We start from the raw sequence: 17066 nt of genomic DNA, 5'->3' as shown, positions 1-17066 counted from the left end.
GGGTGGCTAAAAGGGGCAGCTTCCCCGGGGTCCTGGCAATTTAAAAGGGCCCAGGGCTCCCGGCAGCAGCCGGAGCTTTGGGGTAGCGGTAGTGGCAGCCGAGAGCCCCAGGCCCTTTAAATCAGCGCTGGCCGGACAGTGCTGAAGGGCTGGCTGGGGGAGTCTGGCCCTAGCCCCAGCCCTTCTTCCTAAGGCCCCACCCCTTCTGGTTGCTCAGGACCCCGGCCACCCTGTGTACCACTAAGTCCCTTAAGTTACTTTCACCCCGGGCTAGATACCATCTCTCCATTTGCCTCTGACATAGGAAGGAAGAGTTTCATAGTTCTGGTAAGTTTTGAAATCTGTTTAAAAATAAAGACAGAGGAAATTGGCAAATTGCTCCACCCTGATAACTATGAGGTGAGAAGTGACTACACTACAGTTTCAGAGTAGCAGCCGTGTTTGTCTGTATTCGCAAAAAGAAAAGGAGTACTTGTGGCATCTTAGAGACTAACCAATTTATTTGAGCATAAGATTTCATGAGCTACAGCTCACTTCATCGGATGCATTCAGTGGAATTCTCTCCAGGCATGGTTCACATAAGCAGACAATGTAAAGAGGTCTCTGGGGACATAACTTCCCCCAGAAAGTCCAGGGGGTCTCCTATAGTTCCCCCACATTTCTACCTACCCTCATGTGATGGGGTGTCTGATAGATATGGCAACATCCTGCCAGATCCTTGGGAGACTTTACTGAATTAAATGTAAGTATCTTTGGGGGCCATTGTATTAAATTCAGGGTTTATGCATTATGGATCGGGATTGTATGTCACCTCTCTGGGGGTGGGGGGAGGTGGTGACAGAAGGGAGACCTGGGAGTTCAAAGGACTATATTGCAAATGTGCCAGACAAGAATGGACTTTTGGAACAATAAATGGGAAGCGGCTTTCCTGAGGAATACCTAGGGAGAGGTTAATGCACATTCCCCACCTTTGGTTACGCTCTTCCCTGAGGAGAGGGTGAATGTCTGCTGATCACCTGTTGCCAGAGACTGGAGATCAAAGACCCGAGCTGTATAGAGAAGCGACTGATCTGCCCAGGAATCTGAGAGTTACGAACATGTAACCACGGGGAAAACCCAGTCATGGGTTCTGAAAGGCTGATACCTACCAGAGCCTGAGGATGGAACTGGGGATTGACCTCGGCTGTCTAGCAGGCGTGTAGGTTCTTTGATTGTTTCAATGAGTTTTCTCTGTCATGCTTTTACCTTAAGAATAAAGGGGCTTGCTTAGAAAGAGCTGCTTGGAAACTTCTGACTGCTGGTAATTACGCTGTTCATAGCCTTCAGAGAGTAAGCAAAGTGCAGACACCGGCCTGTTCAGCCAGTCTGGCTTCCTGGGGATATCACACTGTAAGGCTGGGAACTGGGAATCCGTAAAAAGCTCCGGGCAGGAGGGAGAGAGACATGGGTTGCCACCTAAGATGGGTGACTGCTGGGAGCCGGGAAGCTAGAATGGGTGGCCTTGGTGGACCATGTAGGTGGAATACAGGTGCAGTTTCCCTGAAACTGTGACGGACTGTACCAAATGTTTGCTGCCCCTGCTCGAGGCCCTGCCTCCTTGGTGCAACCCTTCCTAAGAAGGTGTCCTGCTGGAAGGCAAGAGCAGCCAGTTTGGACCTTCTGGAGATTGCCTAGAGAAGCCTCCCATGATCAGCTGCTAGCAGGAACAGTGAGAGTTGGTTCTTCAGTGCCTAGAAGAGCCGGAAGCGGGTGGAAGCCAATAAAGGCTCAGCAGGCTAGATAAAAAGGGCTGGCTGTGTCTACTAGGGGCCAGTTCTGGGAGAAACCAAGTCTAGGAAGGAAGTCACTCCTGCCCTAATGCAAGGAACCTGGCTGGCCAGGGCCCTAATCTTGACAGTGTTTGCCTAGGGTCTCTGCAAAGAAGTATTGCTTATATTACGCACTTTAGTGCCCAAGTGGCTATTTGAGTTCAGTGTTAATTTGTTTTTCTGTAGGTTGCCTGGCACAGTGGAGCCCTTGACCTGTCAGTCTAGTATCAGAACACCTCATGGTCATTAAAGAATGTGCCCTCCAGGACAGCCTAGTGAGTGAGCACAGTTCTATCATCTCCACGTGACAGATGGGGAACTGAGACCCAGATAGGGTAAGTGACTGGCCCCAGGTCACATGGGGAGTCTGTGGCAGAGGTGGGAATTGAACGCAGGTCTGCTGAGTCCCAACAGAGCCCTTAGGGACTGAGCATGCTGGCCGCAGAGCTCTCCCAGCCTGTGTTGGCCAGGTGACACTGGTGAAAAACTACCGCAATGTGCTTGGAGTTTCATTACTTTGGGCCAGTTTCCTCGCTGGTGTAAATGGGTGTCTTGTCAGCTGCACTCAGTAAAGCTCTGACAGTTTGCACCAACAGGCTATACGGCCCTTTATTCCCTTCTAATGGATTTGTTTCAATTGGGTGTCCAGTGGAGATTATTAGCAGGCATTATTGCATCATGTCATTGGAGATGCACTAAGAGTCCTGATTCTCCTCCCACGTACACTGGTGTAAATTGGGAGTCACTGCACTGAAGTTGGCGGTGATGACCTGGTGGAAGTGATGCTTGAACCATGTGTGAGGTTTCAGATTGATATGACACTAAAGTGTGCCTTTCTCTGGCAAGGTGGGTTTATACAAATAGCCACATGAGGGTCAACACTCCGAGTCTCACTGGATCCTGTATCAGGGTTGTTCACTTTGCAAGGAAAAAGGCATTTGTTCCCATTGCTTTTCCCGCAAGCTCTCCCTGGGAGCTGAAAGTCAAGCTAGGCTCTTTCTGTCCCACACATCATCATCAACAACAGAGGTTCTGCAGGCCAAATTACCTCCTTGCCTCCTCTGTGCAAACGTAGTCTCCCCCTTATGCCTCCAGTGACATCTGTGCGCATACTCTTAGCACTAAGTGGGCTACACAGGTGTCACTGAAGGTGATGGGTTTGTATTGATCTGCTGAGGCTTTGAACTTGTGTGCTATAGTCTGGGACAGCAGCTTTTGTGTAGACAATGGAAGGTGGAAGTGCTAGGCTGTGAAAGTAACAGCTGTGCATGGCACGCAGAAGTGGGATGCAGGGTGCATGGAATTTGCTCAGGATTTGGGTTCTCATTTTTCAGAGTGCCCCAGAAGGACCTGGTGGGCTCCACCTAAAGCAAAATTGAACCAAACTGCAGGCATGTAAAATTAAAAGGGCTGTAGAGGAATTTTTAAACAAAGGGCTGGGGGAAAGCCGACAGGTGCGGAGGAGCACACGGTTCGGATAGAGACATCCCTTAGGGGAGGATCTATTACCGGGGATTCTCTATATCCTCGTAAAGAGGAGAGGATAGACGTTGATAAAGTACAGCTAGAAACCGAAGAGAAACAGTCAAATGAAAAAGAGTCCCATTCAGTTACATCACATGAAGGCAGACAACTAAGTGTTGACAAAATTTATAAGTGCTTGTATGCAAATTCTAGAAGTCTAAAATGCTTTGAATGGTGAACTCGAGTGTGTGGTATTAACTGAGGATATTGATATAAGAGGCATCACAGAAACTTGGTGAAAGATGATAATCAAATGGGCACGGTGAGATCAGGGGTCAAAATATATAGGAATGACAGAGTAGGTCGTGTTGGTGGTGGAGTGGCAATTACATGTGAAAGAAAGCATAGACTCACATATAGTAACAAATTTAAATGAATCAAACTGTACCATAGAATCTCTATGGATAGACATTCCAAGCTTGAATAGTAAGAGTAGCAGTAGGAATATTCTACTGACCATGTGACCGGGATGGTGACAGTGACTGTGAAATGCTCAGGGAGCTTAGAGATGCTACAAAAACAAAACCCAGTGAAAATGGGGGATTTCAGGTATCCCCTTATCGACTGGGAACATGTCACCTCAGGATGGGATGCAGAGATAAAATTTCTAGACACCATAAATTTAATGACTGCTTCTTGGAGCAGCTAGTCCTGGTACCCACAAGGGGAGAGGCAATTCTTGATCTAGTCCTAAGTGGAGCACAGGTTCTGGTCCAAGAGGTGCATATAGCTGAACTGTTCAGTAATAATGACCAAAATGTAATTAAATTTAACATCCTTGTAGGGGAGAAAATACCAAGAAACCCATCACAGTAGCATTTAACTTCAAAAAGGGGAATTACAGAAAAATGAGGACGCTAGTTAAATGGAAATTAAAAGGAACAGTCATAAGAGTGAAATGCCTTTCAGTTCATGGAAACTATTTAAGAACACCGTGATAAAGGTGTGACGGGATCCCCAAGGTGCAGCCTTGGACTGGGGTACTGCCATGCCCCCTTCACTCTGCAGCCTGGGCTCTCTCTCACAATGCCTTGCTAGTGACAAGCAGCAAACCCCTCCAGGCCCTGTGATCACTCAGCACAACCGTATGTGGAGCCCCACACCCAGCTAGAGTGCATGAATGCTCCCAGGGCCACTCATGAATCACACAGAGAAAGGCACCAGCCAAATCCCCCCCAGCTCCCAGCATCCTACCCTAAACATATACTGTATTTCACTGCTCAAGACAAGCAGTGCAAATTTATTAATTGGTTCACCACTTCATCAATGGAAAGCGGACGTAGACCAGTCTTTGCAAACCTGAGCAGATTTACCAAACACTTCAGGCAAACTCACTGGTAACGACAGACAGTAAAGGAAGTTTATTGACTACAAAAGATAGATTTTAAGTGATTATAAGTGATAGGCAAAAAGGCAGAGTTAGTTACCAAAAGAAAAGAAAATATAAGCACACAGTCTAAACTCTCATCCCTATTAGACTGGGAACATCTAGATTAAGCAGTTTTTCTCAGCCCACTGGATATTGCAGTTCATAGTACACAAGTTTCACACTTGAAACCTGGGCCAGTCCCCTCTGTTGGAGTCTTCAGTCTTCTCAGTGTCCTTGTTGCTTGCAGCGTAGGTGGGGGTAGGAGAAAGGCCAAGCATGAATCATAGAATATCAGGGTTGGAAGGGACCTCAGGAGGTCATCTAGTCCAACCCCCTGCTCAAAGCAGGACCAATCTCCAACTAAATCATCCCAGCCAGGGCTTTGTCAAGCCTGACCTTAAAAATATCTAAGGAAGGAGATTCCACCACCTCCCTAGGTAACACATTCCAGTGTTTCACCACCCTCCTAGTGAAAAAGTTTTTCCTAATATCCAACCTAAACCTCCCCCACTGCAACTTGAGACTATTACTCCTTGTTCTGTCATCTGCTACCACTGAGAACAGTCTAGAGCCATCCTTTTTGGAACCCCCTTTCAGGTAGTTGAAAGCAGCTATCAAATCCCCCCTCATTCTTCTGCAGACTAAACAATCCCAGTTCCCTCAGCCTCTCCTCATAAGTCATGTGATCCAGTCCCCTAATAATTTTTGTTGCCCTCCGCTGGACTCTTTCCAATTTTTCCACATCCTTCTTGTAGTGTGGGGCCCAAAACTGGACACAGTACTCCAGATGAGGCCTCACCAATGTCAAATAGAGGGGAACAATCACATCCCTCGATCTGCTGGCTATGCCCTTATATATACATCCCAAAATGCCATTGGCCTTCTTGGCAACAAGGGCATACTGTTGACTCATGGGGCCCCTGTGTTCTGTTTTATACTATTAGTCCCATGTGCTTGGAGAACACAAGTCCAGGCATGTCTGGTGGGTGTTGCTGAATCACAAGGTGACGCAATACCCCAGTGTGTCTCCTGTGAGTGAGTCATTGAATTGTAACTCCTCTGCTGGACAATGGCTGGCGATGTCTGTTCAGCACCCACCTGAGTGTTGTTTACCACCCTTGTCATTGTCTCTGGAGAGCTAGTATCTGGGTACTTCCCAAATTTACAGCATGTTTTACTGACAACCATACAACACAATCTTATAACTTCATATGCACTAATGATATACATATTTAGATAGAACAGTGACTTTCACCAGATCATAACCTTTCCCCTGATACCTCACACAGCATGCTTTATATGCAAGATTACAATTATATGTAAATGAGGAATATGGGGGTTGCAGGGCGCTCCCCCAAGGTATAGAATGTCGCAAGAGGCTCAAACTAAATGTAACCCTCCAATTAACAAAATAGTAAGAGGACCAAAAATATGCCATGGTGGGTAAAGAGCAGAGTAAACGAGGCTGTCTGTGGCAAAAAGGCATCCTTTAAACCGGGAAGTTCGTCCTAGTGAGAATAACAGAACGGAGCGTAAACTCTGGCAAGCCAAGTGCAGAAGTATAATTAGGCAAACCAAAAAAAAAAAAAAAAAAAAAGAATTTAAAGAGCAACTAGCAAACAACACACAAACTAACAGCAAATTTTTTGAAACACATCAAAAGCAGAAGCCTGCCAACCAATCAGTGGGGCCACTGGACGATCGAGGTGCGAAAGGAGCACTCAAGGAAGACAAGGCCATTGTGGAGAAGCTAAATGAATTCTTTGCATTGGTCTTTACTGCAGCGGATGTGAGGGAGATTCCCAGACCTGAGCCATTCTTGCTAGGTGATAAATTTATGGAACTGTCTCAGATTGAGGTGTCAATAGAGGAGGTTTTGGAACAAACTGATCAATTAAACAGTAATAAGTCACCAGGACCAGAATCACGAAGAGTGCTGAAGGAACTCAGATATGAAATTGCAGAACTACTAACAGTGGTATGTAACCTATTACTTAAAATCAGCATCTGGACCAGATGACTGGAGGGTAGCTAATATAAAGCTTATTTTTTAAAAAGGCTCCAGAGGTGATTCTGACAATTACAGGCCTGACTTCAGTAGTGAGGTGACAAAGTTTGCAGATGATTCAAAACTACTCAAGACAGTCAAGTCCAAAACAGCCAGCGAAGAGTTACAAAGGGATCTCATGAAAGGGAGTGACTGGGCAACATAATTGCATATTAAATTCAGTGTTGATAAATCCAAAGTAACGCACCTTAGAAAACATAATCTCAAGTATACCTATAAAATGGTGGGGTCTAAATTAGCTGTTACCACTCAAGAAAGAGATCTTGGAGTTACCGTGGATGGTTTTCTGAAAATATCCACTCAATGTGCAGCAGCAGTCAAAAAAGCGAACAGAATGTTAGGAACCATTAGGAAAAGAATACATAATAAGACAGAAAATATCATAATGCCACTATATAAATCTATGCTACGCCCACACCTTGAATACTGCATGCAGTTCTGGGAGATCCGTCTCAAAAAAGATATATTCGAATTGGAAAAAGTACAGAGAAGGCAACAAAAATGATGAGGGGTCTGGAACAGATTCCATACAAGAGGAGATGAAAAAGACAGGGACTGTTCACCTTAGAAAAGAGACAACTAAGGGGGGACATGAGAGAGGTCTATAAAATCATGCCTGGTGTGGACAAAGGGAAAAAGGAGGTGTGATTTACTCCTTCCCATAACACAAGAACCAGGGGTCACACAATGAAATTAATGGGCAGCAGGTTTAAGACAAACAGAAGGAAGTACTTCTTCACACAAGGCACAGTCAACCTGTGGAACTCATTGCCAGGAGATGTTGAGAAGGCCAAAAGTATAACTGGATTCAAAAAAGAATTAGATACATTCATGGAAGATAGGTCCACTGATGGCTATTAGCCAAGATTCACAGGGATGCAACCCCATGCCCTGGGTGTCCCTAAACCTTTGACTGCCAGAAGCTTGGTTTGGATGACAAGGGATGGATCACTCGATAATTGCCCTGTCCTGTTCATGCCCTCTGAAGCATCAGCAACTGTCGGAAGACAGGATACGGGGCTAGATGGACCATTGGACTGACCCTGTATGACCATTCTCTCTCTCTCAAATTAGATGCATTATTGGTCTAGATTATTGTTCTGTGTCCAATGACAGAACCGCTCCTCTGCAGCCCTGGATTCTGACATTGCACTCAGGGTGGGCATAGGAAGTTCTGGAGGCTTTTCAAATGATATGTGCATGCCATGCTCCAAAGTTGGTTTATTTTCCTTTCCAAGCCCCGTTTGGGGCCATCGCAGCAGATCGAGGCAGTCGAAGTCTCCCCCTCCCACTGGCTTTACTCTAACATAGATTGTTTTGTCACTGTCTGTTACTATTAATACGCTGAACCTCAGTTGCTCCTAGCTCCAGGAAATCGGAAACGGGGAAGCTTGACAGGGGAGCGGTGTGGAGGAGGAGTTTGCTAGTCAGATGAGTGCAGAACAAACATGTTTGTTTATTTTCCTTTGTACGCCCATCATCTGTGATTGGGCTCATTTGATCCCCTAATTAAAAAAAAACAAAACGGAATAGGCTGACATTTCCTTTCTGGGCTCAGCAGATGCTGCCCTCTGTTCCCTCTGTAGGGGGTGTTCTCCTGGCACGTGCAGGGTCTGTTCCGCTGAGGACTGGGGGATTGTAGAGGCCGTAGGTCAGGTTCGTCCCACTGACGTCAGCTTGATGCCCAACAGCTGCGCTTCTCTGGGACGGTGCAGATCCCAAAGCTCAGGAGCAAGCATGTGAGAACTGGGGGCAAAGCACCTGTGTGGAGAGGATCCGGCTACGGAACAAGCATCTGGAAAGGATCAGGCCAACCCAGAGTCTGAGTGTCTTTAGGAGATTCTGCAAACCCTTCCCCTTTGAAAGAGCCTTTCTGCTGTAGGAATGACAGTCACATCATGGACCCCTCCCCCGTTTCTGCCCTTAAGCTCCAACACTGACCCCCCGCTCTCCACCCCAAACCCTCACATTGATCCACCTTCTACCCAATATGCCCCGATAATGACCCAGCTTCTGCCACCAAACCCTAACACTGACTCCCTTTCTGCCCTAACCCCAACACTGATGCCCCTTTTCTCCATAAACCTTAGCACTAACCCCACTTCTGCCGCTAAACCCCAACCGACCAAAAATAAGAGACAAAATTAATAAAATCTAAACCAAATTACAAATCAAACCCTCAAGCCCTCCTCCCATCAAAATTTTGACCTTGAAAGGAAGAAGTGGCAAAGATGGCAATACAACACCCTGATAGCTAGCTTGAAGGGTAGGTATGGGGATGAATGGGTAGATAGGTGTATGTGAGGGGCAGGAGGTGAATGTCCAGATAGATAGATGGGTGCATAAGGGGATGGATAGATGGACAGGTAGATAGAAAGGTGTGTAAGGGCATGGATGGATAGATGGGTATGTAGGTGGATGGATGGATAGATAGGTAGATGGATGGATAGATGGGTGTGTATGGGGATGGATGGATAGATAGGAAGCTGGAAAGGTGTGGGGGGCATGGATGGATAGATAGATGAGTGTGTAGGGGCATGGATGGATGGATGGGTGTGTAGGGGGATGGATGGGTTGATAGGTAGATGGGTTTGTAGGGGATGGATGGATGGATAAATGGGTGTGTAGGTGGATGGATGCTTAGATAGATGACTGTGTAGGGGGATGAATGGATAGATGGATGGGTGTGTAGGGAATGAATGAATCATACAATATAGAATATAAGGGTTGGAAGGGACCTCAGGAGGTCATCTAGTCCAACCCCCTGCTCAAAGCAGGACTGATCCCCAATTAAATCATCCCAGCCAGGGCTTTGTCAAGCCTGACCTTAAAAACCTCAAAGGAAGGAGATTCCACCACCTCCCTAGGTAACGCAGTCCAGTGTTTCACCACCCTCCTAGTGAAAAAGTTTTTCCTAATATCCAACCTAAACCTCCCCCACTGCAACTTGAGACCATTACTCCTTGTTCTGTCATCTGCTACCACTGAGAACAGTCTAGAGCCCTCCTCTTTGGAACCCCCTTTCAGGTAGTTGAAAGCAGCTATCAAATCCCCCCTCATTTTTCTCTTCTGTAGACTAAACATCCCCAGTTCCCTCAGCCTCTCCTCATAACTCATGTGTTCCAGTCTCCTAATAATTTTTGTTGCCCTCCGCTGGACTCTTTCCAATTTTTCCACATCCTTCTTGTAGTGTGGGGCCCAAAACTGGACAGTACTCCAGATGAGGCCTCACCAATGTCAAATAGAGGGGAACAATCACATCCCTCGATCTGCTGGCTATGCCCCTACTTATACATCCCAAAATGCCATTGGCCTTCTTGGCAACAAGGGCACACTGTTGACTCATATCCAGCTTCTCGTCCACTGTCACCCCTAGGTCCTTTTCTGCAGAACTGCTGCCGAGCCATTCGGTCCCTAGTCTGTAGCGGTGCATTGGATTCTTCCGTCCTAAGTGCAGGACTCTGCACTTGTCCTTGTTGAACCTCATCAGATTTCTTTTGGCCCAATCCTCCAATTTGTCTAGGTCCCTCTGTATCTTATCCCTACCCTCCAGCGTATCTACCTCTCCTCCCAGTTTAGTGTCATCTGCAAACTTGCTGAGGGTGCAATCCACACCATCCTCCAGATCATTTATGAAGATATTGAACAAAACCGTCCCCAGGACCGACCCTTGGGGCACTCCACTTGATACCGGCTGCCAACTAGACATCGAGCCATGGATCACTACCCGTTGAGCCCGACGATCTAGCCAGCTTTCTATCCACCTTATAGTCCATTCATCCAGCCCATACTTCTTTAACTTGCTGGCAAGAATACTGTGGGAGACAGTGTCAAAAGCTTTGCTAAAGTCAAGGAACAACACGTCCACTGCTTTCCCTTCATCCTCAGAGCCAGTTATCTCGTCATAGAAGGCAATTAGATTAGTCAGGCATGACTTTCCCTTGGTGAATCCATGCTGACTGTTCCTGATCACTTTCCTCTCCTCCAAGTGCTTCAGAATTGATTCCTTGAGGACCTGCTCCATGATTTTTCCAGGGACTGAGGTGAGGCTGACTGGCCTGTAGTTCCCAGGATCCTCCTTCTTCCCTTTTTTAAAGATGGGCACTACATTAGCCTTTTTCCAGTCATCCAGGACTTCCCCCGATCGCCATGAGTTTTCAAAGATAATGGCCAATGGCTCTGCAATCACATCCGCCAACTCCTTTAGCACTCTCGGATGCAACGCATCCGGCCCCATTGACTTGTGCTCGTCCAGCTTTTCTAAATAGTCCCGAACAACTTCTTTCTCCACAGAGGGCTGGTCACCTCCTCCCCATGCTGTGCTGCCCAGTGCAGTAGTCTGGGAGCTGACCTTGTTCGTGAAGACAGAGGCAAAAAAAGCATTGAGTACATTAGCTTTTTCCACATCCTCTGTCACTAGGTTGCCTCCCTCATTCAGTAAGGGGCCCACACTATCCTTGACTTTCTTCTTGTTGCTAACATACCTGAAGAAACCCTTCTTGTTACTCTTAACATCTCTTGCTAGCTGCAACTCCAGGCGTGATTTGGCCTTCCTAATTTCACTCCTGCATGCCTGAGCAATATTTTTATACTCATCCCTGGTCATTTGTCCAATCTTCCACTTCTTTTAAGCTTCTTTTTTGTGTTTAAGATCAGCAAGGATTTCACTCTTAAGCCAAGCTGGTCGCCTGCCATATTTACTATTCTTTCTACACATCGGGATGGTTTGTCCCTGTAACCTCAATAAGGATTCTTTAAAATACAGCCAGCTCTCCTGGACTCCTTTCCCCCTCATGTTATTCTCCCAGGGGATCTTGCCCATCAGTTCCCTGAGGGAGTCAAAGTCTGCTTTTCTGAAGTCCAGGGTCCGTATTCTGCTGCTTTCCTTTCTTCCTTGTGTCAGGATCCTGAACTTGACCTTCTCATGGTCACTACCTCCCAGGTTCCCATCCACTTTTGCTTCCCCTACTAATTCTTCCCAGTTTGTGAGCAGCAGGTCAAGAAGAGCTCTGCCCCTAGTTGGTTCCTCCAGCACTTGCACCAGGAAATTGTCCCCTACATTTTCCAAAAACTTGGAATTGATTGATTGGAATTGGGGATGGAATTGATTGGATTAGATAGATGGGTTTGTAGGGGATGGATGGATAGTTGGATAGGTGTGTAGAGGGATGGATGGGTAGACAGATGGGTGTGTGTAGGGATGGATAGTTGGATGGGTGTGTAGCTGGATGGATGGATAGACTGATGGGTACGTAGGTGATGGATGGATGGATAGATGGATGGGTATGTAGAGGATGGATAGATGTATGGGTACGTAGGGGGATGGATGGATGGATAGATGGATGGGTATGTAGGGGGATGGATGGATGGATAGATTGGATTAGATAGATGGGTGCATAGAGGGATGGATGGAAGGGTGTGTAGGAGATAGGGGATGGATGGATGGATGGATAGATGGCTGGATGGGTGTGTAGGGGATCGATGGATAGATGGGTGGGTGTGTAGGGGATGAACAGATGGATAGACAGATGGGTGTGTAGGGGATGGATGGATAGATAGATTACATCAATGAAGGAATTAATTTGTCCCCATTGTGAAACCCCAGCTCTGAACACCTCTAGGCATTGTGGGCACTTGGAGCTGAGCATTGTGGCCCATCCCTAGTGACTTTGACTCAGGAGTCATCAGGGTGGCTGGCACTGGGATGGATGCAAGTCCAAGAGGCAGCCTCAGCATTCAATCAGGAGCCAGTGTCACCAGGGGAGCCAGTATCAGACAGGGCAGACGGCAGCAGGGTCAGCTGGGAGTGCAGAACTGAGGTCAGATTCACTTATAGTCAACTGCACAGCAGGGGGATCAGTTTTTACCACGCAGCTGGGACTGGACCTGCCTTTGGTTCGGCAGCGAGCGCTGGAATGGATCCGGCTCGGAGACCTGGGGCTGGATTCTCTGCCATCTTGCTCCCTGTGGCATCCTTTCAACCTGTGCAAAGTGGGTTCCCAAGGCGGCCAGCTCAGCAGGAGAGTGCTTTGCATCTGCCTGGCACAGGCGTGAAGGGCCACATGGTGGCAGAGAATCAGGAGTCAGTCAATCGGTGTCGCACAACTGGCACTGAAATCGGTTGGAGCTGGAGAACTGGCCTTGGGATCAGTTTGCATAGCACAGCAGAGGACTGGACATGACTTCCTGAGTCACTGAGTCCAATCCTCTGCTACTGTAGGCAACCCTGGTTGAATCAGCCAGCTGGGAAAGGGAATTTGCCTCCCTGTGGGTGTGTGTAAACGTTATTCTCTCTATTTATTACGCCTGGAGCATGAAACTATCTTTGCAGCATGAAATGTGTTGGAGCCTCACTTCTGACGGGAGCCTCTGGAGTAAGCCAGCCGGGAAATCGCTGACCAACCTTTTTGGGGGTCTGAAAAGGCCCACTCGTCGAAAGCGAACCTGTTTGCGGGGAAGGGTCGGTTTCAACAAATTTCCCGTTTCACTTTTTTGGGGGGGCGGGGGGGGACGGGATGGGACAGGGAGGATGCTTTGAAATTGGCCTTTTGACATTTTTAAAACGAAAATAGTTCCGTTTCTCAGTTCGAATGGAGATTTTGTTTAGAAATGTAAGTTCATTTAAGGCAAAACGGGTTTCCCAAAAAAGGTTGAATGAAACATTCTGAGTGACCCAATCTACAATTCTTTTTTATTTTCCATTTGCAATTTGGTTTTTTTGGAGATTTTGACTTTTGGCCCCAATTTTGGATGGGAAAAATTTTCAAAATCTCGAAAATGCTCATGGGATGGGAAGACTGATTCTTGCCCAGCTCTGCCTCTGGGCGCTATTGGGATAACTGTAATGATCAGGGCTGTGACTGGGATCAGAAAGCTGGGCCCAGGGGCAATCCAGGTCTCTCTTCCACCCTCCTCCCCTTTCTCTGCCTGTCATCCTTTTACAGCCTCTCTGTTTACTGGGAAATGCTCCAAGTATCCCAGCTCAGGAAATCATCTCTCTGGTGGGTCACATAGTCACTGAACTTTTTGCATCCTCTCTCATCCATCCCTGTCTCCCTATCACTTGGCCCTTTCTAGAGCCAGGGTCCAGCTTGGGAGTTTGCAGCTGGGGAGTTCACAGCTCCAGATCTGGTGTCCTGCTGCTGCTCCACCTCCCGGGACCCGTCTGTGCTCAGCTGCTCCTAAGCACGTGTGTGTTTGGAGAGGTCAGAGTTCTGATCTCCTTCAGCTTGGAAGCCCATTGAGTCCTGCCTGCACTATATCTTCCTTGCTGGGACACTGCTCCGGTCGGGGTTACTGCATCCGTGGGAGAGGGCATGTGAAAGCAGACAGCGATGCGACTCACGACACAGATATTTAGTAACAGGCCTCTCCTCCTGTGCTCTCCGCCAAACTGCCACAGAGTTTCAATTCCCTAGTGTTTCCGCAAACTGCACTGTGCTCTCTGCCTCTCTATCTCTCCCCACCCTGTTTATCTCTGTATCTTATCTTTTGTCTTTCTTTAGCTCTCGCTGACTAGTTCTAACACTCTCTCAGGAGGGACCCGAGCAGGGCTTTTTGGGTTGTTCCAGATGTGGGCTGTGGGGGGAGCAGGAGGAGAACTTGATAGTGGAGTCTGGTATCTTTGATGCAGTCTGATGTGTTTCTGTGAACTCAGGAGGAACTAAACAGGAAACAACTAAAGAACCAGAAACTCTTTCAGCCAGCTCCCCCGAAATGCTCTTTCTAGGCCTGGTCTACGCTGAAAAATTAGCTTGACCTAGCTACATCACTCGGGCTGTGAAAAATCTCACACCCTGTGCAATGTCGTTAGGTCGATTCCTGGTGTCGATCTGGCTGGGACGACAGAAGAATTCTTCTGTCAATCTAGCTACCAGCTCTCGGAGGGGTGCATCGACAGAAAAACCCCTTCCGCCTGTGCAATGGTGCCACGGTGGCGCAGCTGCAGCTCAGGAGGTGCGTCGCTGTCGTATAGACATGACTTTTTCCAGGCTTGTATTCCCAGTTGCTTGTTCCGGCTGTGTGTGTCTCTCTCTCTGTTTTGCTTCTCCACCTCCATCAGACCCCTTCCCAAAATTCTGCATGGGGCCAGTTGCGGATTACCACATGGGCCAGCCCAGGGGTCCCAGCCAATTTGGGGCCATTGGGAAAATCTCCTCCCGCTCTCACTCCCCACCGCAGCCCTGGGGCAGAGCTTCTCTGGTCTCAGTGCCATAGCAGGGAGTGAGGGGGGCAGAAAGAAGTGAGCGGGGGTTGCAGTTGGGAGGAATGGGGCAGGGCCACAGGTCTGGCGCCGGGGACCACTCCCTTGCTCCAGCCCAGGGCCCCAGGAAACCTTGACCAGCCTCTGCATGGGGCTCGCGTTCCCCTTTTGTCTTAGATGGGGCTGCTTAGCTGTCTCAGACAGACACCTTAAATGAAGGGTGGAAGTCACAACAGTTGAAAGGAGATCTAATCCAGCTCCCAGCAGCATCTGGTTCAGGCCGTGTCTACATGGCAGAGGCTGAGACTATGCTAGTTGTACCAATCCCGTGTCTCCTGCCCCAAATGTTCAAAAACCAGGAGTCAGGCGCACCAAAAAGCATGAGATTGACTTTAAGATCAGGAACGTATGTCAGAATAATAGATTTTTATTTGCCTTCTCCTTTCTTGAGCCGCGGGGGTCACATGTTGAAGCTTTCTCCACAGCCACGCGGGCCAGAAACGTACTTTTTCGTTAAAAACGAAGGCTGAAAGCATCCCATATCCACTTGGCTCCAGGAGCTGGGGCTTTAAGGGAAACAAGCGTTATCAGGAGACTTATGACAAAGCCATGAGAGTTGGCAACACTGCCAACATAACTTTTAAGGGCCGACCACGCCTTAGGGTTTTATCCTGCCGCCATCCCCGGAGTATCTGGGCGCCCTTCCGACATGAAATCGATGGCAAGAGCAAAGTCCCCAAGGCCCTTAATGGGGTCTCTAGCCATAGTTCACAGATCTTTGACCAGTGTGCGGTCAGGGGCACTGCTGCTTTTCCAGCTGCTGGCTGAAGAACAGTTGCGCACGTGTATTTCGCGAGATGTCCTGTCGAGGGAGAATAGGGCCCTGTGTGTGAAGATGGGGGTCACCAGAAAACCGAGATCTCCCCGGATTCTCACTGTAGCTGCTGAATCAATCCATAGCTTGCAAAATGCCTCGTTGTCACCCTGTAAAAACGGCCGGGTGGGGCTCTGTGCTGATCACCTGTCCGCGGAATACCCTAGCTCAGGTTTGCTCAGTTTACAAATAAAGCCATGCTTTTTCGCCCCGCCACCTCGGCTGTGAGTTAAGCCGTCTTACCGGCTCTCCCATAGCCAGGGCCGGCTCCAGGCCCCAGCAAAGGAAGCAGCTGCCTGGGGCGGCCAATAGAAAGGGGCGGAACTCCCTGCGTTATTGGGACGGCACGTCTGGGTCTCTGGCGGCAATTCGGCGGCGAGTCCTTCGTTCCCTCTCTTCCTCTTCGGCAGCAATTCGGGGGCATCGCAATCGGGTTTTTCTTTCTTTTTTTTTTTCCCTTCGCTGCTTGGGGTGGCAAAAAAGGCGGAGCCGGCCCTGCCCACAGCTAGCAACAAGGGCTCTGGTGTCAGAATGAGCCACAGCCCACGAAAGGCGATGGAAAGACGCCTGCTGCCTTCGGTGGCTTTTGGATCAGGCTTTTAGGAGATGGTTCTGTCGCAATGCACGAGCTGGAATAAGGCATCCGGCTCTGTGTTGGCTCTGCGGGGCTAACAGGAGTAAAACCTCGTTAGACTGTCTTGAAAGTCGGCAATCCGGCTCTGATACACCCCGTGGGGACTGGTTTCACACAGGCGCATCTCAGCACGGCTGACACACAGCACATGAGGTTGTGTTTCAATTGTTGCATTCACTCCCTGCTTCTCCTAAAGCAGCCAGAGAGTGTTTTAGTGGTGAGCAACAACAAACCAGTCTTGTTGGCCTTGTGTCTCTCATTGTTATTCGGTTATTCACTAATAATTACTCTAAAAGATACATCTGTTGTCATGACAACCTGTTTATCTGTTGGTAGAAGCCCCCCTGTTTGCATTGGAAGCGTCCTCTCTTTCTCTTCCCCCATCCCCACCTATTGCTCATCCATTCTCTCTCGCACGCTCACTCTCCCTTTTCATTAGATTATATCCTGCAATTGGTCCAGGCATGGAGTTCCCATTGAAGTCAATGAGAACTCTCTGCGCAGAGGGATGGGACCAAATGCCCCACTGTGTCTGTTTCATCTTGCTTCTTGCCCCTTGTTTCTGCCCCCTAGTCCTGTGCAGACC

The 17066-nt window shown here is 48.2% G+C and overlaps 1 protein-coding gene across 1 annotated transcript in view; it reads left to right on the top strand.

The window, feature by feature from the left end:
- The window catches only part of LOC311513263 (glycerol-3-phosphate acyltransferase 2, mitochondrial-like), a 174957-nt gene that overhangs the window by 26117 nt on the left and 131774 nt on the right, over positions 1 to 17066 (top strand). Inside the window, exon 4 of the mRNA XM_084614960.1 lies at positions 1995 to 2143. The gene's annotated coding sequence lies outside the window, so the exon portion shown is untranslated. The remainder of the gene's footprint in view (positions 1 to 1994; positions 2144 to 17066) is intronic.

The sequence above is a fragment of the Lepidochelys olivacea genome (genome assembly GCF_965140295.1).
Source record: "Lepidochelys olivacea isolate rLepOli2 genome assembly, chromosome: 26".
NCBI classification, from domain to species: Eukaryota; Metazoa; Chordata; order Testudines; family Cheloniidae; genus Lepidochelys; species Lepidochelys olivacea.
The sequence above is the reverse complement of the archived record's forward strand: the minus strand, read 5'-3'. Positions and strand labels throughout refer to the sequence as shown.